Source organism: Schistocerca cancellata, chromosome 7 (assembly GCF_023864275.1).
Source record: "Schistocerca cancellata isolate TAMUIC-IGC-003103 chromosome 7, iqSchCanc2.1, whole genome shotgun sequence".
NCBI lineage: Eukaryota > Metazoa > Arthropoda > Insecta > Orthoptera > Acrididae > Schistocerca > Schistocerca cancellata.
Window position 1 is genome coordinate 400,566,306 of NC_064632.1, and position 24,760 is coordinate 400,591,065.

The following is a 24,760-nucleotide window of genomic DNA, read 5'->3' on the forward strand; positions in this document are numbered from 1 at the left end:
GTAAAGATCAGCATTTGATCTCTGACTTCAATAAAAATTCTCGTTACACACGAAAAAAATTAACATTTTGCTTTTTATCATACACCTGAAGCGCTAACGTGGAGGCCAAATTTTTGCAGCTCGCAAATAACGAAAGTTCGTATAGCGTAAAGTATGTTATGTGATTTAAACGTGTAATCTATGTTGCAATACGTGATAAATGTGGATGCTGCCGGAAGCCTAGGTTACACGGCGCCACAGGTGTGCGCAACTCCTTGCGTGAAACGAGTTGCACGCAAATGGTTTCGCGTATGACTGTAGACACGGCGCCACTTCAGTTTCGTCGTTTTGTGAGTGCCGTATAGTCTTAAGTAAAATGAAAGTTTTGCCAGCTGTACGAGTTGTGGCGGAGTTTATGCTTATTTGCGTGATATAGCCATGTAGAAAAGATAAAAAAAATAAGAAACGTGTTTGGGTTCGTGACTGGATAAAGAAAAAACGTCAGCTCGATTGTTCAGCGATCTTGTTGAGAGAAACTACGGTGGAAGAAATTAGAAATTATTTTAATCATCTTAGAATGTCATCAGACCAGTTTGCGTTTCTGCTAAATGCAATTCATAAAGTAATAAGGGAAAAAAGCTGCTGTAAATGTCAATCAACACAGGCCGTTCCGCCACATAACGTCAAAACATTCTACAATGCATTTCAAATGGTGTCATCTACACTGGCCGAGACGGCCCGTCACTGCATCGTTAATGTTTCTAGGCAAGGGAGTTTTCATGGCTAACGTCATCCGTCCATTGTTGATCACTTGATCCCCAAGTTCATTTCCTTCTTATAAATGGCCATGCGCACATATCCAAATTTCTTTCTGTTGAGGTTTTAGTGGTTGATATCAGCTGGTTTTAGTAAGATATTTGCTATAAATCTGTTTCGTTCCGTTATTTATTTTTTAAATTTATAATAAATAACGAAAGATTAATTGAAGCAGTAAGGCAGAAGTCTGAATTGTATGACTTGAGCGTACCAAATTACTTGACTTCTACTACATTTATAAAGAGGGTTTTTATACATACCACTACCAAAGTCCAACATAACAGTCGCGACACCCACTGCTGTAAAGCCTAGTTTACACGACGACACTGGATTGCATCACTCGTTGAGTGGAATGAGTTGCACGCAAGTGGTTTCATATTTGGCTGTAGACACGGCGACACCAGTATACAATTCAGTTTCGTCGTTTTGGGGGTCCCTGAGTAGTGTCTGAACTGAAAGTATCGACAGCTTCACGTCACACGAGTTGTGTTGGAGTTAAAGCTTGTGCATGTAATTGCAGCATAAGAAAAAAAAACAATAAGAAACGTGTTTCGATTCGCGACTGGATGAAGAAAAGACGTCAGCTCGGTTGCTCAGCATCCATGCTGAAATTTATAACGGAAGACGCAAGTAATTCTTTAAATTATCTCAGAATGTCACCAGAACTGTTCACGTTTCTTCTAAATAGAGTTAATTATGCGATAAGGAGTAAAGGTACTGTAACGCATGAAGCACTGTCACCAGAACTGAAATTACATATCATATTGCGTGCATTACAAACGAGAACATTTGGCATGATACAAGATGCTGTTATAGTTGGTGATGACGCTTTTTCATTAACACCAATAATTATTAATATTAACAGTAATAACTATTAACATTAACAGCAATAATTTTTTGAAGCAGGCCGCACTAAGAAGAGAAGATCTTGAAGATAGATCTGAACAGTGGCAATATTTCAAAATTCTAACATATGTGAATGGGGAGCGCTGCTGCAATGCTTTAAGTAGATAAAAATTGAATAAAGAATGCAGCTTCTTGAATTTGTATAGCCTTCCCTCCTGTCAACAATATTCCTTAACAAAGAGTTGGACAATTCGAACGATGGGATTTTAGCCTTGTAGACGAGAGCATTGTCACAGCTAGAATTACACTTGCTTGTATTTTTTTCCTAACTCAATAAATTTCGCTCTGCAGCTCGGATATTGTCAAACCATCTATACTATAATCGCACATGATGGTCTCACCGGCAGCAATATGTTGCCATGGAGGTATTTTTACCTCAATGTATGTTGCTTACTTTTGTAATCAGCATCACTGAAATCCCACAAACACCTATTCAAAGCAAAGATATCCACAAAGCTAACATTAATCTCCGTTTCCCACTTCATATTTCAGTTTGTCTACATTCTACAAACACAGCTAACCTCAAAACTCATTCAACTAGTGTTGCCAAAGTAGGAACATGCCGAAAGTTAGTTTCACCAACGAGATGCGCAAACGCGTGCCTCACATGCGCAGTGGCCGATAGCGCAGTTGCCTGCAACCTAGTGTCGTCATGTAAACTAGGCTTAAAAGTTGTTACCCTTTAACAGCTGGAGCGACACTAGCGCTTCAAGCGGCAGGAAAGGAGAACTTCAGATGCGTCGTAAACATACTGCTTGTTTTGCATCACTTTCCTACGTGATTTACGAAATATTTGTATTGTTTTTTTGCCTCCAAGAGTTTGTGTAATATCAGAAGACACAGATGTTTCTAAAAATTATAGTAAAATAAGAGCACGTAGGGATAAAACTCATGAAGCCAGTGGCAAATTACAATACATTCGTGAAGAAACACTTGCGACATTGGATGGAACTGCAGCTTACTATGTCGATAGTAACGGAATATAAACACATAGATTCACACATAAGAAGCACAGACATGTACCTGTACATGGAAAAGGGATAGACGCCCCCTTTACCGTTCCATAGGCCTACTGTGTTTTAGCTATTGTCGCCCATTGCCACAGTACGGCCTTCATCTCTATTTTTATTCTAAGTGGGACAAGCAACTGCAAAATAGTGGGAGAAATATACTGTAAGTGTAAAGCCCAAGTCCTCAAAGCCAGTAACACTATCAAAACTGCTGTCATATGTTAAATTTGCCGATAAAGACTTTTCATCCAATGACATATGCACTAGTTTATCGGTATCCTAGACATGCTGTACTTTCTGCTTTAAAAGGTGGATCATATTGTCGCTTATCTCACATTTTACCTGTATTCCTTCAACATACCTCTGTAATGTACACATTGATGGAAACATAAAACATTTTGACGAAACCTGTATGCCTGAGTGCTGTAATATAATAAATTTAGAGCAAACAGCTTAGTTTTGTCTTTCCATCTTGGAGATGGCATGCTAATTTATTTAACAACATACCACGGGCATATTTTTTTTAAATATTGGGATCCTATAGTCTTCAAAATTTGTTTTTCCTTCATCACTTGATCCTTCTGATACAGTTTCTGCTGCTGTCTGTACTTAAAATGATAGGTACTTCTCTCGTCCCCTAACAGTTTTGCGCGAAGTCAAACGATCTGCACATTCTGATTTTCCTCGTGTTTTTTCTAATCATGGATAACTGCACTTAATTTCACCACTTCATCGACAAAGGAGGTCTGTGTTGCTGGTTCAGATGAATCTGGCATTGATATATAGAGAGTTGAACTGGCTGCTGTTGTGCCATAGGGGTGTTTTACGGTTTTAGACGGATTGTCGAACATTTGTAGCAAGTTCCTCTGCATCGTCAGTTGAGGTGGCGTACTTGGCATGTCAAACAATTGGTTAACTGCTTTCTACACGAGTTTATTATTGTCTGCATTCATGAACTGGTTTTGTTGGACATGGAGCGGACAAAACATTATTATAGAGGTAAACAGGATCCTTTTTCATAAGATCTTCCTGTCTACTATTCACTAGCCATTGTCTTCTCCTAAAACGAAACATTAATCATCGACATACATGTAATTTGCAAGCGATCCTGACAATGCAGTTTAGTAACATGATGGTATATACCTTTCAGGGTCCTTAGGAAACCTAAAAAAAGGCAGATATCGTATCATATTCTTGTTATTCCTGTAATTTATTGCACTAAGCTACACTCCCATTTGTAAAAACCATTGTAGAAAACAAAACAAACAATCCCTATTCTCTTTCGCTTCACGATCGCGCCAGACTTAACAGTTTAACTTACTGCCCGTTTGGCGCGCTGCTGGCGCACTAGGCAACAAAATCGAGGTGAAGTGTCAAGATTGTTGTGTTAGACTGTGCTGGTACAGTTTGAATATTTTACAGTGAAAGGCATCCAATATAGCTGCAGCCAGAATTGGAGAAAATACTGTGGACTGAATCAGGTTGATTACCAGGTAGAATTTATTTGTTATTGTCAAGAACTTTAGCGATTCCTAAATAAATGGTCTGAAACCTTTAGGCACAGCAAGTTGATTGTATAAACACGTGTTTGTGGCAGGCTTGTTTATTGTTAAGCATCTGTCTAGAATGTGAGTGTGGAACAGTTTTGCAGGCATCAGTAGTCAATATTTATGTGGTTTCACTAGCTAACCCCAGTGCAAATAAAGCACTTGAACTACCAAAAGCCAAATACAAGATGTAAAGAAAACCTATATATCTTGAAGAGAAAGATATTGAGGGAGATATGACTATTGTACAAAAAATTGCATTGGACTAATAACAAAACTTAACCTTAAAGAAACCAATTTTTCATGGGATGTGATGGAGGCTGGTATCACTGTGTTTGTTTTAATAATTCTAGGTGCAATTTAATGTAACAAATAAAAAACAGATCCTTCAACTTTCTGCAATATAAAATGAAGACTCCTCTTCCCACACTCCTTGTATAGTGTATGAAATACCTTTTCTCTACCATGTTATGATATTTTTCGGGCCTCCACTCTTTTCTTTCCACTTCCGTCTTCTTTCTCTAAAAGCCAAGCCATCCCTGCAAGCAGCAAACAACTCGAGGCCAATAAATGTCATTTTCCTTCAAATGTGGAATCAAATATCCATGTATATAAGTTACCACAATGAGTATGTGCACCTTGCACGTAAAAACAGTTCAAAATATTCCAGGTAATATCGCAATTCCCGCTGAAAACACAGTTGAGGACAGCCATGCGAGTTGAGAACACGCAACTTGAATTGACTTGCGATAGTGCCGTGATGGACAGTGTGAATTGGGCTTAATGTGTGAATCTTAGTAGCCAGAATTAAAATTACAAATCACATTGCGTTTCTTCGCAAGTGGGGATCCATATTCATCTCTTCAGTACCTGTACCATATTATTGAATTCACAATTGCCCAATTGGTTCCAATTATTTGTGCTGCCAACCACATGAGACTTGCGAAATACCTGAAAGTAAAGCAATCCAATCCACCATTTCATGATTTAGGTATTATTATTTAAGATCAAAATAAATGCATTTGCAGTATCAACACACCATTACAATTAATTAATTTTAATGTCATATCACAGGGTGCTGGTTTCTGACTGTGACAGCCCTTTTCCCCACCTAGTGTTTCCTCAGCAGCAACTAACTGGTCTGAGTGGAACTATTCTTTCTTTTGCCTTTCAGCCAAGAAACACTGCTGCTAATAGGTAATTAGGGACTACATCTGCTCCATAAGTTCCATACTAAATCCTCCTGGAAATTATCGCTTTTGCTACATAATGCTCTTGCAAAAAACTAGCAATTTCATGTTCCTCCTCAGGCAGATTTGTAATTGACCTTAATACGTCGATAGCAGTTTCGAGATGCTGGAAAGTGACTTCATCGAGCCTTTTCTCTGTACTGTGTTTTGAAGCTGACTGCAAGCTGCTGCTGCAATATTTACCACTCACACAGTCGCTGATTTTGTTAATGCTTGATGTGAGTAGAGACTGTGGTTCACTTATTAGTGTGTCCTCCACTGCATGCTGATTTTCAACTTCTTCATTTTCTTTATTAAGGGAAAAATGAGATTGTTATAACCTGATATTTAGCATACCTGATCATAATTTGGTATCATTCTCATGAAATGCAGTGTTTGGGTCAGTAATCCCCCTTACCTTTTACAAGTAACCCAGCCGGAAGATGAATAGAGAGATATAATGAAGGACTTCGAAATTCGATGGAATTTCTCATGCTTTGGTGAAACAGATAGGAAACATGTAGTGATAAAGTGTCCACAAAAAAGTGTTTCTGAATTTCATAAATATAAGAGCACTTTCAGCATCGTTTTCTTTGCTTTTGCAGACAGTAATTACTGTTTAGTTTACGTTGATATAAGTGATATAAGAAGGGCATCTCATGGTGATATTTTTGCAAGCTGCACGGTCTAGCGATCAGGCAGACGGATCGCAATTTACTCTCTACCAGAGCCCTGAAATCACAGCAGAATTCAGTGTCTGACATACCTGTTCGCCGGTCGTACCAGGGACCTATTTGGCTCACTTACATGACAAAGTGCACAAAGATACTAAAGATCAAGACTGGTAAACCAAAAACGAATAAGTGTGCCCTTGGCGAACGAGTAGTACGAGACATTTGAAGTCACATTGTCGGTACAGTAAGAATTTCACCACATGCTCCCCAGTCTAACTACTCGCAAGTGAAGTCAGTCTTAGAACAGGTCCCAAGTACCAACCACACATGCCAGAGCTTCGACCAGAAGATGCTTCCAGACCGAAGTCCAGAACCCGAGTGCCCCGCACAATTCCACATAAAAAAATTCAATTTTTCCGCAAAGTGCACGAACGACACTGCCTTCACCTCAGCTTGAGCCAATCACAGGGCCTTAGAGGCGCTAAATCTCTCCTCCTACACGACAGCACAAACTCATGTCGAACCAGCACAAGAGTTAAGAAACCTGTATCTCTGGAAAAAAAGGGACCGCCAATTACTGGCCTTTTTTAAGTTTTCGTGGCGAGAGAAGATGTTTTTCTCTGAAGTTGCATCGCTTCCCGCGGCAACCAATGAACAGATATAATCTTAAAGATCTTTATCTAAATAGCCTGTGCCATGGAGAAGTTAGTCCTAGCTATGAGATGTAATAAAGAGTCTATCTCTAAACGTTTCTCAGATGCCAGAGTTTCTTTTACAACCAAGGCGGCCGATGGAAATGAGTCACAGGCCTATTTGCAGAATTGGCAAACACGAAATGTGTATGCCAGCTATCAGTTAGTTTACCACTGCAGACAGTATTTTCGTCTGTGGGTGTTATTTCTTTTATAAATGTGTTTGTTTCTCCTGATTTATTCAACTAGAAATTCATTTTCAGAACCAACATTTGGGTTTTGTTTTCCCTGTATTTAACTCTTGTCACAGCTCTAAGGCCATAACACTGAGTTGTAACAATTTATCTGACTATACAGAACAAATAGTTACCAGAAACCAAAACATAAAGTACAGAAAGTACAATTTTAAGTACCAACCTCTATACAAAGAAAACAAAAATAGGTTCACTAACAATCTGCAGAGAAATGTTGGAGTGAACTACTAGATAAAAACAACGGAAAAATGCTAGTATCTTTATAAGTAAGTATTGTGAATACATCAATGAGGCTTTCCCCAACAAAACAACTGGATAAGTAGAGACATTATGGTATCCAGCAGTAGGCTCAAAGAGGTACATTGATTAGTTAAGTGCAGAACAGTAAGCTCAAATATCAAGATGTATTATACTAGGCATAAGAAAATATATCACAAAGTCATAAAATGGGCTAAGAAAAAGGTTATTGAGTAGGCTATCTGCCTTTCAGAAAACAGGGCAAGGACAGCATGGCAAACATTAAATGAAGAAACAGGTCATAAAAGGAATAAGGAGGACTGTCCCAAAGAAATTACATGAAATAACACTTTAATAAAAAGCTCTGAATCAATAGCAAATGTTTTCAACTACTATGTAAATATCTGCTAACATTTGATAGATAATATCTCAATCTCAACAACTAATGCTTTAAATAGGTTAAAGCTGAAGAAACAGCCAGTAAGTAATTCGATTTACTTGTTTCCTGGTAGTGAACGAGAAGTAATTACAGTTATAAACAACCTGAAAATACTAAGCCACACAAAAGTATTTAATGAGTCAATGGCAGAGGGGATGTTTCCAGAAAGCCTAAAAATTGCAAGGTTAATACCTTTATTCAAAAAGGGTGATGCAAGAGAACCATAAAATTACAGACCTGAGAGTATTTTACCAACAATAGCAAACATCTTTGAATATGTTATGTACAACTGGTTGATGAAGTTTTTCACAACCCACAAAATATTGTCCAAAAGTCAACATGTTTACCAGAAAAATAAGTCCACCACTACTGTTGTGCAAGATCTCACTGACTGTGCTAGATGCTTTTGAGAGGGAAGAAATTGCAATAGGGGTATTTTGCGACTTATCTAAAGCATTTGACCTAGTAAATTCTTACTTTTGGAGAAATTAGAATTCTCTTGGATCAGAGGCATTGCAGTTGACTTGTTGAGATCCTACTTGAGAAACAGGTATCAAAAAGTAGAAATTTCAGATGAAAAAAATACAAAGAAAATTATACACAGTGTACCACAAGGAAGTGTGGTTGGGCCATTACTCTTCTTGATTTATGTAAACGATCTTCCTAATGGCATCCAAAATAAGACCATTCTTTATGCTGATGATACCAATATTGTGATAAAGGACGCAAAATTAGAAGAAAGTGCTCTAAACACTGAAGGCGTTCTTTGTTATCTTGATGAATGCCTTTGTAATAATAGATTAGTACCAAATTACAAGAAAACCAATTTTATCTGTTTTAAATATAGCAAGTCAAAACAAAATTTGTTAGAATTAAAAATTAATGAGAGCAGATTTGAGCAAGTGAAAAGTGCAAAATTTTTGCATCTCTGCATAAATGACAAAACGACATAGTCCGAGCACATCAATATTGTTTGTCATAAGCTCAACTCAGTTTGTTTTGTTATCAGGAAGTAAAGTGAAATTGTCAACATGGAAACCCTGACAAAATATTACTATGCACAATTTTATTCGATTATGTCAGGTGGGACTGAACTTCGGGAGAGTGCATTAAATATGGATAAGATCCTTATTATACAGAAAAAGGCCATCTGCATAATGACAAGCCAAAGAGGTGTACAACTTGTAAACCAAAATTCAAAGAACTGTACATCCTAACAGCAGTAAATGTGTACAGCTACAGAATTCTAACACTCACAAAAAACACAGTAATCTCTACCAAATAAATCAAAAGGTATGCCAATATGAAACCAGGAATTGATGGAAACTAAGGGCAATTCAGCATCAAACCAGCCAATATAAGAAAGGGATTACATACATAACAGTGCGCCTCTACAATTGTCTTCCAAATGTCATTACGCAAATAGAGAACATATATAAATTTTAAAAATGTATTAGACTAATATTGACAGACAATCCATTTAATTCAAAACAGGAATTTTATGATCAAAGCAAAGTTATGAATAAAAGAATGTACGATTATAAACTTCCATGACTATAGACTGACATGGTTATAAACCTGTGTGACCTTAACATGTATGATTATCAACCTGTATAATAGTATTAATTTGTAACTATTAATTTATACTTATATATGCAAAGTCTTAAGGTACTCTCAACTTTAGTGTGTAAGACCTGAGAGTGCCTATATGTAAAGTTACAACATGTATGAACTGCATTACATCAAAACGTCTGCTGAATAATAAATAAACAATAATAATAATAATAATAATACCCACTATCCAACATGCTAAACAATACAAATTATGGATACAATATTACTGGAACATACCAACACAAAATCACACATTTGCTATACATGGATGATCCAAAAATAACAAAAGTATTCAGCAATGATATAAATATGGCTTTTGGAACAGACAAATGTAAGAAAAATAGCATAGTCAAGGGAAAACACACTAAACAAGATGATTACATATTGGATAACCACAGCGACTGCATAGAAGCGATGGAAAATACAGATACCTATAAATATCTAGGATACAGACAAAAAATAGGAATAGATAACACAAATATTAAAGAAGAGCTAAAAGGAAAATATAGACAAAGACTAACAAAAATACTGAAAACAGAACTGACAGCAAGAAACAAGACAAAAGCTATAAATACTTATGCTATACCATATTGACCTACTCATTTGGAGTAGTGAAATGGAGTAACACACACCTAGAAGCACTCCATACACTTACACGATCACAATGCCACAAATATAGAATACATCACATACATTCAGCAACAGAAAGATTCACATTAAGCAGAAAGGAAGGAGGGAGGGGATTTATCGACATAAAAAAACTACATTATGGACAGGTAGACAATTTAAGAAAATTCTTTCTAGAACAAGCAGAAACTAGCAAAATACACAAAGCAATCACTCATGTAAATACCGGCTACACCACTGCAATTTCATAACCACCTCTACAACCCTTTAGATCACATAACATCAACGGATATGAAGAAAGTAAATTGGAAAAAGAAAACACTACATGGCAAGTACTCGTATCATCTAACACAACCACACATCGATCAAGACGCATCCAACACATGGCTAAGAAAAGGCAATATATACAGTGAGATGGAAGGATTCATGATTACAATACAGGATCAAACAATAAACACCAGATATTACAGCAAGCATGTTATTAAAGATCCCAATACCACAACAGATAAATGCAGACTTTGCAAACAACAAATAGAAACACTAGACCACATCACAAGCGGATGTACAATACTAGCAAATACAGAATACCCCAGAAGACATGACAATGTAGCAAAAATAATACGTCAACAACTTGCCATACAACATAAACTAATAAAACAACACGTTCCCACATACAAGTATGCACCCCAAAATGTACTGGAGAATAATGAATGTAAATTATACTGGAACAGAACCATTATAACAGATAACACAACACCACATAACAAACCTGACATCATACTCACCAATAAAAAGAAGAAATTAACACAACTAATCGAAATATCCATACCCAATACAACAAATATACAGAAGAAAACAGGAGAAAAAATTGAAAAATACATCCAACTGGCTGAGGAAGTCAAGGACATGTAGCATCAGCATAAAGTTGACATTATATCAATTATAATATCAACTACAGGAGTCATACCACACAATATCCACCAGTACATCAACGCAATACAGCTACATCCAAACATATATATACAACTACAGAAATCTGTAATTATTGATACATGTTCAATTACCCAAAACTTCCTAAAGGCAATGTAACATATGCCGTACAGTTAAAAGGAAGTCACACTTGATCAAGGTCCACGTCACTTTCCATTTTTAACCAGACATAATGTCTGAGAAAGGAAAAAAATTATAATAATAATGTTCACATCCGCCCATACGATTTCTATTGACGCCATATTGAAAGCTGTCCAACTACAATAATTTGTGGTGTCCTGTGTAAATGGTAGCTCATGATACCACTGTAGAAAGCCACACCATAAGCTGTGTGTGTGAAACCAGATTTACGAAAGTCTTGTGTCAACTAAAAAGTAACTTCCATAAGCACTTGCTGAGCTGTTTACATTAGAACAAAAACTTACTCAGGTTTACTTATTCAGGTTACTGGGGCAAGTTTATTTCAGGGACTCACTTCAAGTATTATTGCAGAGGTGCAGTTATTCTTAATAACCTGAGCAGTTGCCACTGTTATTGTATTATTATTAACAAATAAAAATCGTGACTTAACACAAAATCAAAAAATTAAAAAAAGTATTAGAGTAGTACATTCTGATGTTAACAAGATAAACTATTCAATTTACTAAAATCAGAGGACTTAACTTAGATTTAAAACTTTTGCAACCAATCAGCTAAAATTTAAAGATATCAGTATTGCCTTTTGCTGAAACAAATTGATTGGTAAACTCATTTCACACTTCATTGACTGGTAGTGTTAGTTACATGTTTAGGGGTTGTAATGGTACTGCCGTGGCGCGCACAGCCACGCAAACCCAACGGTCGGCTACCTCGACAGAGTTAAGCAGCGCCTGCATCTTAGTACCGGCGCGTTCCGCCAGCCAGCGCTAGAGGTGTTCCCGCCAAACTTTCAACCAGCCGCGAACTACGCACACGCATGAGCTTTTTTCCAGCGTGGATGGTCACCCTATGTTATCACCATCCGCCAATCAGGGATCGCCAACGGCCGCCAATCATCACTCCGGAATCAGTGGAGGAAGACTGGAGCCGCTGGGTTAAATAGCTGGAAGAAAGGAAAACAGATGTCTTTCGACCCGCCACCGACTGCCACCCGGAAGAGACTTCAATGCAGCCAGAACGTCCAGGTGCCACATCTTCGTTACACCGGCCAACGACCCTGAACTCTGCGCCCGTCTACTTCCTCGGCATCAGTTGGCAAGCGTTGAGACAAAACTAGAAAAACTAACGTAAATTCAGTTCAGTTGCTAATATTTCAATTCAATAAGGTTGCACAATTCTTTGGCTTGTTATAAAATTTTGTCAGGAGATGAAGCTTTTTGTTTTCGAAGGAAGTTTATCTTTTTGTAAAATTAAGTGGTGGCTTTGCTCCACCTAATAAAGAACTTTTGTTAGCAAATGTGTGTTAATCTGTGGATATAACAGGTACATTTGTTTCAGTCTGTCTTTGTGCCAGTCTCCTTTTTGACAGTGATATTTTTTCTCCAGTACCGAACACACACAACTTCTGTAAGTTTGAGTAATATTTCCACGAAATGACAAATTCTGTAAGTACTTGCAGCAGAATGCAAGAAACTGGAACAAATTTTCAGCCTGCAAAGAAATGTACACTGATCTGAAACTTCCTGACAGATTAAAACTGTGTGCTGGACTGGGACTCGAACCTGGGAACCCGGTCTGGCACACAGTCTTAATTTGTTAGGAACTTTCATGTAGGAGACTATTTCTACTAACTTGTGAACTTCTTGAAGATGTCAATAGGATGGGAGGGGAGGTTACAGATATGGTGGTTCCTAAAATTCCACCCAAGTCTGTGATTGTATGGATAATGCTCCTTAACTTTAATGTGTGTTGACCAAGTGAGCTATAAGTTAGTGATAGTAGTATGGACAGCAGGAACCCCACTGAAATGACGGCATACTAAAGGGGTAGCTGGCATTCAACTAATTTGTTTCTTTTTTTTTGTCTCTGCTGTAGCAAGTTATAATAAATATGTAGTAAATGGCTCATACAAACCTTTGAAAGTGAAGATTTTTGGTAATTGAATGTAAGATAAGTTTGTAAAAATATTTACCATGTCATAATAATTAAGATAGATTGATATTGTGTAATGTTTCTGTAGGTGCAGTTTGCTACCAGAGCCAATAGGGTATTATTTGTGATACGATGTAATTTTCAGTATTTGAACCAGAACTTATGTTCCTCATTTTCATTTAAATAATATGTGATAATTTTTTCCTATTATTCTTTAACGCCTGTGGCTACAAAGAAGGTTTTTAGGGTGGGGATGTAAGGGATCCGTGATCCCACGAACATAGATGCTAGTATCTGATGCCCGGGTCGATAGCAGATAGGGGTCGATTGTCGAGCGCTGCAGAAAGCAGTGAGACGAGTGTCGAGTGCAGAGTAGCATGGGAGTGTGTCGAGTGAGCGGTGGTGCTGGAGAGATGGGCAAGAATGGTGGTCGAGTAAATTTACCGGAGTGTGACAGATGAGCGCGTCCCCCTAATCGTCGTGGGGTGGATCCTCATCGATAACAATTCGCGAGTGATATGGCACCAAGAGTGACAAGTGCCGAATTTCGTGTTTCGTGTCAACTGAGTCGGCCAGCAACAACCATGGATTGCAGTGAGGATTGTTGTGGAAGTTAACCATCATCGCCGGCCAGAGTGGCAGTGCAGTTCTAGGCGCTACAGTCTGGAACCGCGAGACCGCTACATTCGCAGGTTCGAATCCTGCCTCGTGCATGGATGTGTGTGATGTCCTTAGGTTAGTTAGGTTTAAGTAGTTCTAAGTTCTAGGGGACTGATGACCTCAGTAGTTAAGTCCCATGGTGCTCAGAGCCCTTTGAACCATTTTATTAACCATCATCATTGCGTGTGACGACATACCGAAAATCAGAAACCAATAAGATATATAACTGTAATTAGATGTGTAAGGCGAAGGTAGCAATTCCCTCAGCATTTGTGTGTTATTAGGAAATATATATCAGTTTGTACATCGCAACCTTTGTGGTCCTTAATAATAGACAAACTTTCAATCATTCCACTAATCAGTTGCAAAATAGCCGCACTCAGTTGAAATACCCCCGAAACCACAGCAGAAAAACCGATAGCCTTTCATCCATTAAGCACACGATCATATAATCATAATAACTAACTGTTTGGCGGCTTCGATAAATTACACAAAACCCAACAAGGAAATTTAAATGGGGGTGTTTCATCTTGGCGACCGTGACAGGACAGTTGCAATCTTCGGATCCAGACAATGATTTATTAAGCACCATTTTTGGTTTCCGTGGAATGACATTTGCAATTATCGGACAATTTTAATGCAAGAGCAATCCGGTATTGTCGTTACCGTGACTAAAGTGAGAGTGTTTCAACTAGAAACGTTGTAATGTAACTTATTTATTTTGAAATTAGAAATCACGGGAACGAAGCACATTATTTAGACAATACACTGCAAAAGTGATTGAGAAACAGTAAACAATTTGTTTTTACGAGTTAAAGTGACAAAAGCGGTGTTAATAAACAATATATTGAAGCATGGACACGAGAACCTGCGTGAATTGCTGTAAAATTCATACTCTAAGAAAAAGAGCGTTTGTGCATAATCTCGAGTGAACCAGCCAAAATTCCGTTACGAAAATATCAGGAGAATGTTTTCAAGTGACTTTGTATCCGAAATTTTCTTTTGAACTGTGTATATCGCTCAATTTGATGTGGACCTATAAACTGTTACCGCATTTGCGAGTGTTGACTGTGGCGTAATTGTTGAATGACGTCACCCAGACTATGAGCGGCTAGCCAGAGCATTTGAAGCAGTGAGGCAGTTCCACATTCCGCGACAGCAAGGCTTTAGACAGCGGAGATGTACCAACTGACCAGTGACTACAGCGGAGCCAAGTGGTTGAAGTAGAAACAACGACGACGCGGATTTCGACATCTAGTGGCGAACCCCCGAAGTATACGATGTCTGCGCCGCCTACCCGCCGATCTACGAAATACGTGACAGCAGCTCCACCACGTCGCCAACCACCGAACTACGAGACAGCGTCAGCGCGATTCGCCTGACAGCTGCCGCGCTGGAGGAGCCAACGTCAACACGACTAGTAGCGCGACTTCAAACGTCAAAACAGCGCGACTTCGACGAGTGTCGAGGGGTGAGTCAGGACGATTTGCTGGCGCGAGACTAATTAATACTGCACTATCTTCAGAGTGCGGAAGGAACTTCAAATTGAATTTGACAATTGCAGAAAATATAAAAACAATATTTTTTAACATTTCTTTGCGAATTTTCTCTGAAGCATGGTATGCTAAGATGTGCTTGTTTCCATGCTGTACAGCACAGGATGGTGTCTCATTTGCATTATTTATTATAAACTACATGTTTATATGTCTTTTAAGTTGTGTTTATGTTACTTTGAGATTTTGTGTATAAATGCAGCCACTGAAGTTTGATCTGGGTAGGCCTCTGTAATTTATGCTGTTCAATGGAGAGGTCTATTTTGCCAGTCTGGGTTAACCTAATACAGTGAAGGATTATTTCGTTATTAGCTAATTAGTGAGTGTTTGAATTACTAGGAGGATATTTTATTTTTTCTTGTCTGTGCATAGTGAATAGTTGAGAATGGATCCTGAATTGAAAGAAAAGGTTGTGGAGGAGGTAGTTAGAAAAATGAGGATAAGGCCAACCCAGATAATGGAATAGAGTCAGAGAAGGTGTAGGGAGCCAGAAACTCTTTTGCTGGTATACCAAGTGGCGACTGGTACACTCCCAGCTGGGTGAGACTTTATTTCTTATTTCAAGTTTCACTCCTCTACCATCTTTCTCTATCCTTAGGTTAAGAAAGTTAGTGTGTAGTAGTTAGGATTGGTAGTGGTCATCCAAGTAATTCAGTCAGGAACCATGTAGCAGATTTATAGTTGGCTTAAAATAAGGATAAGTAGTTACTGTTGATGTAGAGTATGAGATGTCAAAGAATCAATAAGTGAAAAATTAGCTTAGTGTCAGTATATTGCAAAATTATTCGTGCCAGAAGTAATAAAATGAGAACAAGATCAGAAAATTAACGTTTATAAAATGTGGTGGGAAGCTAATTGGTCAAACAAGAGTTTGTGTAGTCTTACAGAGTTGTTTTATGAGGCATGAAAGGGTCAAGCAATTGTAAGAGAATTGAAGTAATGTATCAGCTTGTATGTAGATGAACATATAAAGAAACAAATACATGAGGAGATACTTGTTTGAATAAGTGATGCGAAATATGATGTACGGAGAGGCCAAGGAGCCTGGAGTAGAATTTTATGTGGTTATTGCAGCGAATATGGAGGGTTGATGTAGGTTGAAGATACATATTTATTTGCAGTTGAAGTTGCTGCTAAGTTGAGGGAGTTATGTGTAATGAAGTGTATTCAGTATGAGATGTTTGAAGTATTGAAGTAATTGGAGAATTGATGTAGGTTGAAGAAATATATTTATTTGCAGTTGAAGTTACTGTTAAGTTGAGGGAGTTATGTGTAATGAAGAGTACGGAGTATGAGATGTTTGAAGTATTGAAGTATGTCATTTAGTACATGAGCAATATCTGTTTGCAAGTTGTTTGTAGGTATACACGTTGATCTGAGGTATGCTGAATAAAACAGAAAGTGTAACTCATGAGTAATGAGTAATTCATGTATCCAATTAGCTATCAAAGTCAAGTATGGTTGTACTTACATCAAGCTTTAGAAGCAGAATTCTGGCACTGTGTAATGATAATAAATGTCCATATAACAGATTTGGATTAGTGTCAGTATAACAGGAAATGTTTTACCTCTCATCTGAACATTAATGATAACAATTCACACATGGCAGTATAAATGTTTGGCAAAATGAAATGATCAGTAATTTAAAATTTTCATTGGGTGACCACATTACTTATAGTGATGCAAATAGTTATGTAAGACATATTTAGCGGTATAATGGAGCATTTAATATTATTGAATCAATTTGTAGAGGTATGAGGGATTGTAAAATAATTGAATAAGTCAAGGTATAAGTGCTATATTTTGTTCTCGTATTCAATTTTGCTTATGTTAAGGACTCAAATGAATAAGCTGTGAATTTCTTCCTAAACTTTAATGTGTGTTGACCAAGTGAGTTATAAGTTAGTGATAGTAGTATGGACAGCAGGAACCTCGCTGAAAGGACGGCATACTAAAGGGGTAGCTGGCATTCAACTAATTTGTTTTTTGTCTTTGCTGTAGCAAGTTATAATAAATATGTAGTTAATGGCTCATACAAACCTTTGAAAGTGAAGATTTTTGGTAATTGAATGTAAGATAAGTTTGTAAAAATATTTACCATGTCATAATAATTAAGATAGATTGATATTGTGTAATGTTTCTGTAGGTGCAGTTTGCTACCAGAGCCAATAGGGTATTATTTGTGATACGATGTAATTTTCAGTATTTGAACCAGAACTTATGTTCCTCATTTTCATTTAAATAATATGTGATAATTTTTTCCTATTATTCTTTAACGCCTGTGGCTACAAAGAAGGTTTTTAGGGCGGGGATGTAAGGGATCCGTGATCCCACGAACATAGATGCTAGTATCCGACGCCCGGGTCGATAGCAGACAGGAGTCGATTGTCGAGCGCTGCAGAAAGCAGTGAGACGAGTGTCGAGTGCAGAGTAGCACGGGAGTGTGTCGAGTGAGCGGTGGTGCTGGAGAGATGGGCAAGAATGGTGGTCGAGTAAATTTACCGGAGTGTGACAGATGAGCGCGTCCCACTAATCGTCGTGGAGTGGATCCTCATCGATAACAATTCGCGAGTGATATGGCACCAAGAGTGACAAGTGCCGAATTTCGTCTTTCGCGTCAACCGCGTCGGCCAGCAACGACCATGGATTGCAGTGAGGATTGTTGTGGAAGTTAACCATCATCATTGCGTGTGACGACATACCGAAAATCAGCAACCAATAAGATATATAACTGTAATTAGATGTGTAAGGTGAAGGTAGCAACTGCCTCAGCATTTGTGTGTTATTAGGAAATATATATCAGTTTGTACATCGCAACCTTTGTGGCCCTTAATAATAGACAAACTTTCAATCATTCCACTAATCAGTTGCAAAATAGCCACACTCGGTTGAAATAGCCCTGAAACCACAGCAGAAAAACCGATAGCCTTTCATCCATTAAGTAAATGATCATATAATCATAATAATTAACTGCTTGGCGGCTTCGATAAATTACACAAAACCCAACAAGGAAATTTAAATGGGGGTGTATCAATATCACAGCAGGAAGTTCGACAGAATGCCTAATAAATATGATATCAGCTTTACGTTGTTAGATTGGCTGGAGACAGGCAAATAAACTGTAACGACTCAATAAGAAAAGCTGAACTATTATCTAAAATAAAGGAAAACAAACCCACTATGAAGGTATACATTGTGGATAAAACAGCTGACAGAGAGGACACAAAGTAGTCTGTTTACCACCCAACAACTGCGATCTAAATCACATCGTTTTGGCTTGGACCACAATAAAACGATTTCAGGGAGAATAGTATCACTGGTAACATGTAAAAGAAGGGATTGCAGAATATTGTTAATGCTGCTTTCCTTTTAGTTGCTGCATAGGACTGGCAAAGTTACTGCAGGAAACTGCAGCAGCCTGAGATGGTATTGGATATGAGATGGAATAATGGAAATGGGCATTGATTAAGTTATCATCATTACCACACCCTTAAGTGATGATGGTGGTGGTGATGATGACAGTGATCTTTAGAGAACACCATTTTGACAGTTCTTTAAGGTACAGTTAATTCGTTTTTAAACATTACTGCTGTGCTGTGTTTAAATAAATGCAATGTGAAAACAGATCCCAAAAATCAGTTTTTGACTTACGATTCACAGTGTCGTAAGTTGCACAATCATCTACTTTCATTTTTGTTATTTTCGATAAACAATACATATGTTGTAGGTAAAACACACAAGCATGAATATGTCAACAAATTACGTGATTTCCGATATGTCACTTAAGCGAGCAGTATTTCCGCGAGTGCCGCCAGCGTTTTTGTTTCAAACACAAAGCGCGGACAGTGGTGCCAGTACTGTTACAAACAGCTGACACTGCCCTCCCCTTACTGCTCCTCTCCCCTAGGCTCTGCCATTCCTGGCCGCTACCGCGCAAATCGTCCACTTATCGTGGACAAACAGTTGGTATAGTGAAAAGTTGTTTTATTACAATTACCTCACTGTACAGTGAGTTCCTATGGTTACGGAAACTACGATCAAAGATAAAACCAAATAGTATGGAAATTACCAAACTGGTACAAGTATCATACCTTTCCCACCCATATATTATGCAGGAAGAGGTTATGAACGAAATCAGTATTTTGTTCACGATATAAAAGCGGCAGTGGAATGAAATAAAAGAAATTGTCCTCCAGTTCTTCTACAGAGAAAATCAATATTTTACATATGGCATATACGGGAATTAAATGAAATGAAGGACATCCAAGTTCTCCAGATCTTCTATGGACATTGTAGACTATATATCCCCATGTTGTGCTATCTTAATGAACTGTCATTTAGGTTCCAAGAAGGATTGAGTTTTCGCACACTTGCATATTCTTTTTCAGTGTGAGGGTGACATGACTGTAAACAAGATAAAGATTTCACTGCCCATCCAAAGAAAGTTGAAGTAATCATCAAGTTCTAAGCATAAAGCCGGGTTCACACATGTAACAAAAGTGTCGCCACAGCTAGAGGCATACTGCAGTTCTAATGCAGTTGCATGTGTGAACTCCCAGTTTTTAGTGGCGTAACTTAAGAGACGCAACTTTCTCCAAGCCACAAAAAGTTCAACTAGGTTGTCCTTTGTTGCACCACTTTCCTTTCACCACTACTCTCCGGTGGCAGTGTTTTTAAATTCGAGCATTCCATTGCAGTTTCTGTGGAGTAATTGCTACTGTTCTTCGTTAGATTTCGGTTTGTTTTCGTTTCACTACTGAAAAAAATGAGAACACTGGTCAGCAGGTATACTTTTGCATCTTCTGGAACTACAAGAACAGCCGCCTACCTTTGATTTTCTGCAGCAGTGTGTGCATCTGTGTGTGTGTTGGGGGGGGGGGGGGGGGGCAGCATTTTGAAACCAGTGACATATCACAAACTTAAACGATTTTTCGATGGATAAACTTGATAGATGTAAAAAAAATAAAGCAAGTCATATAAACTTCGTGGTTTGTGGGACCAAGAATTGTATAAATTGTGGGTTGTATATGGAAAATAGCTCCAGATTGTGAGGTGGCAGCTGTTAAATTAAAAATCTGTTATTCGAAATGCCTTTATCAATAAATACAGTAAGATTCTAAAATCTTGGAAGAGTGGCGTGTTTGCAGATGATATTTGCATGCCAGCTGTTGGTTAATTTGGCACTGCAAACAGCATTTTCGTTTCTGGGTGTCACTTCTTTTATAAATATGTTTTTGATCCCTGATTTTTACCTATGCATAATCTAACTTTGGATCCAGCATTTAGGTTTTGTCTTCCTTGTATTTAACTCTTGTTGCAGCCTTAGGGCCATAACCTGCACTATGACTTTCATACTCACCCATATGATTTCAGTTGTCACCATATTGAAAGATCTGCAAGTACTTAGAACGGCATTCTGTGTGAACGGTAGCTCACGAAGCCACTACAGAAATCCATATCATGGCGCCACATTATTTGCATGTGAACCCAGCCTAACATTTCCATTAACAGGTTTTCATGAGTGTATTTCTCTCATTTTAAACAATTCCCTTGCCAAGTGTTTTGTTTTCTTACTTTTGTTCTTCTGTAAACATGATCTCAGAGTCCACATTAGTAGTTATTAACACTACTGCCAAAATGCATCATACACAAAAAACGTCTGCTTCAAAAGTAATATTAAATTAATAAGCTTTCATCGTACATGTACAGCTTGTCTGACCCGTCCATCATAAATCTGATGGACAAGTTTGCTCTTTTTCAAGGGCCCTAACAAATTATTAAAAGTTTCATTGTCCAGTGATGTATTCGTTGTGTGCTAAGAGTAATATTTTCTGTAGCAGTTGTTCATGGGTAAATTTCTCTCTCACTTTAAGCCATTCTCTGGACCAGCATCTTGATATTCTGCTTCTTCTTTAAACACACTGCCAAAGTCAATGCCAGAAATTCTTTGTCTGTATCTGTGACCATCTGCCATAACACTCACAAACGTGAATAGCTTCTGCTTAACAGTGAGAAAAAATCTGTTGGTATGTGAATGGCTTGTTTGACAAATCCGTTGCTAGATAAGGGTGAATCTGATAAACAAGTCTGTTCGTTTATGGGGGCCTATAGTTTCACGCACGAGTTGCACAAACACATGCTGCACGAGCACAGTGGCCATGTATTGCAGTTGCGTGCAATCTAGTTTCGTCATGTAAACGAGGCTACAGGAAATGGTATGTGTAGACTGTGGGTTGGAATTTCACTTGGGTGACTCTAGCGGGGAACTAAAGTTCTCCCATGGGACTGTAGGCTCTACGAGAAAGACAAGAGAATCACTGAACAGGAGGCAAAGATTTGTACCCTTCAAAACTGAATTAGAATATGTGAACTGTGAAATAGACAAGTTGAGCAGGGAAAAAGATCGTGGGAATTGGGTAAAGGTAACAAACAATGGGTGAAAGGGAACAGCTCTTTAACTTCATCTACTTATGAGCTTTCAATGGCGAACAAATTAGACTTGTTAACTGAGGTAGAAGGGAAAGAGCCTCATCCAGCTACAGGTCACAGTGGGTGCAGCAGGCTTCTAGCAAAGAAACTAAGTATAGGTTGGTACCAAAAGAGAGTAAAAGAAAAAGACCTTGCTGCTAGGTTGTTTCCATGGGAGTGCTGTAGTGTTGGTAGAGGACAAATCAGGCACACGGTACCAGGTCACAACTACTGTGAATTCCCGAAGGGGACAGGGATTTTCTCTGCCTCGTGATGACTGGGTGTTGTGTCCTTAGGTTAGTTAGGTTTAAGTAGTTCTAAGTTCTAGGGGACTGATGACCATAGATGTTAAGTCCCATAGTGCTCAGAGCCATTTGAACTACTGTGAAACCAAGTGCTAGCCTCAGCCATGTGACAGAGGAGATAGGGAAGTTGTGCAAAGATTTTGGCAAAGAGGATCAGCTTATTGTAGTAGGTGGAGCAGGGAACAGCCTGGCTACGGACAGTAATTACAGCATTAGGAGAGACCTGTGTGAAACAGGAGTAGCGATTACACACACAAATGTGAGTTTTGTGGAGGTCCTACAATAGCATGACCAACGTTAAGTTAACACTGCTGTAAGCTGTGTGAACACCAACCAGCTTGCAGCTGACTGAAACGAAATCTCATATGGGTGCAGTACCTTTTCCTGTAATTGGGATATGGGATTATACTGGATCCTGTAAGACCCGTTAGACTCCTTTAACTATAAGTTACTTTTGTGTGTAAAATTTTGTGTGTGTTTGCGCAAAAGATGATACAATTGATACATCGATTCAGGACCAGAGTACACATGGCAATATTTACACTAACTGTACAAATAAATGAAGGCACAAGCTTCCCTTTTTTATTTTGGAGAGCAGCTAGGAAATACCTGGTTGTTTGCTTTGGTCTTTTATCATCCTGATCTTGTCATTTAAGGATCGTTGTCTGTTGCTCTGAATCACTTCTGAAGTATTAAGCTAAATTTCATTCAAAATATGTTCGAATCCTTTATGATAAATGCAGTCCACATTTTTATGTTCTACTGATTAATTAATAATTTTAAGAATAATAATTAAGATGGAAATTTGCTGGCGCCACACAAGAAAAGCAACAATATTGACTTCGCTCGGGAGCGTGTGTCTCATCTAATTTACGCACAGCAATGCACACACCAGATAGTCAGGCTTACGATTTTTGGTATACACAAGAAATCTGTAACATATAATAATGACTACAGACGATAGTTCTTCGAGCCTTGAGTTATTTCCCTCCTCTTCTTATTCGAAGACAATGTTACGGCGTCCAGCTTTTTCTGCTTAAATTTCTTGCTTCTCTGAAGTATTACAGATATTAGTAATGAAGATAGATAGATCAGGTGAAATAAGTAAATGAAGTTGACTTTGTACTATAAGATGGTCTGTATGTCGCATTATTAGTGAACTGGGCAGAAATCCACATCCTCTCTCTATCACGAACGGCAAAAGACACACAGAACAATATCAATGAAACATATGATAGTAGTTTTTACAAACATAACAAAATTAATGTTATTCATCTTTTCTTGCCACTTCCACAGTCTTGATTGCTGCAGGCACTCCGCATTTTAATCTTTGCCACAAACTACTTAGCTTATGAATGGATTAAAATAGACAGAAAAACTAAAATGTATACACGTATAGGTAGACCAGCATAAGTTCTAATGCAACTGTCCCCCTTCTGTATACTGACATGGTCCACGATTACTGGACGACAGTATACAGCAGCGGTGCCCTTTCTACATAAAAGTATAAAATACTAAAATTTATTTTCAGTTATAGCTTGTATTTAATCTTTGGCCTGACCAGGATTTAAAATACCGTTATTGACAGCCCATCTTATTTTGCTATATGCCCTAGACGTGTCATCTTTCTCTTATTTTACAGTTTTATTTATATATTCTGAAAGTCTAATTTTCCAAGTCTGTGCCGCGACAAAGGGTATGTTGCCGAGTTAGAGTCCACGGCTCCATTATTGCCGAGTAACTGCTACACGTCTCTTGCAGGTCTATGTTCACACCCATTAAGCAATGTTTGTTGCGCACATACCTCGTAAGTCTATTGGCGCAACCTGACTTGGTGATACAGTTTTGTTTTCAGGTAACGACGAATTTCATGTCGGCAAAATGCCCATAAAATTGCTCCATAGGATAGTGTGTCTAGGCAATTGCATGATAGAGAGTTTCTCATGTTGCTACAGAAAGGCCCGTCGTTTCCGACCTGTGGTACTGGAACCACGTTGTGCATCACATATTTCAATGTCCAAGGGCCAGCCTACATATTCAGCATCACGGTGAGCTCTCACCAAATTTCAGGTAAGTCCATAAACGTATTCACCTTATATGGTCCCTTATAGCAAAGTTTAGTGACCCTAGCCACTGTAAATGAAACGAAAAAGTCTGTCTCATTATAAGCACCCACACCTTCACTCACTGTAATACAAATAAATGTAACCCTTTTACAACACATGCCAATCTTTTGGTAATTGAATAGCTCCTCTAATGCTGCCTTGTCAATACATATGAGGTTTCACATAACATATACAAAATAAGAATTACTGTTCAACATCTATGTGTTGATTACACATCAGGTACTTATATGGTACAATTCATACATATTCACATCTAGATTCACCAAAATTTATAATTTGTGCAGAAAACAATGGTGCAGTGATGCAGCCCTACAGCAACCCAGATGAGTTCCATAGGATTTACATCAGGTGAAACTGGTCGCCGAGACAACAACTTGAGTTCAGTATAACGCTCCTCAGAGCACTGTAGCATGGTTCTGGCTCCGAGACAACGACGTTATATTGCTGAAAGATGACATCACGCAATTGTACTAACCACAGCAGACAATGAAGTAAGTTAGAAATTAAATTTCCTAAATTTCCTAAAAACAATGAGACAATACGAAAATGGATAAATTCTTTTAA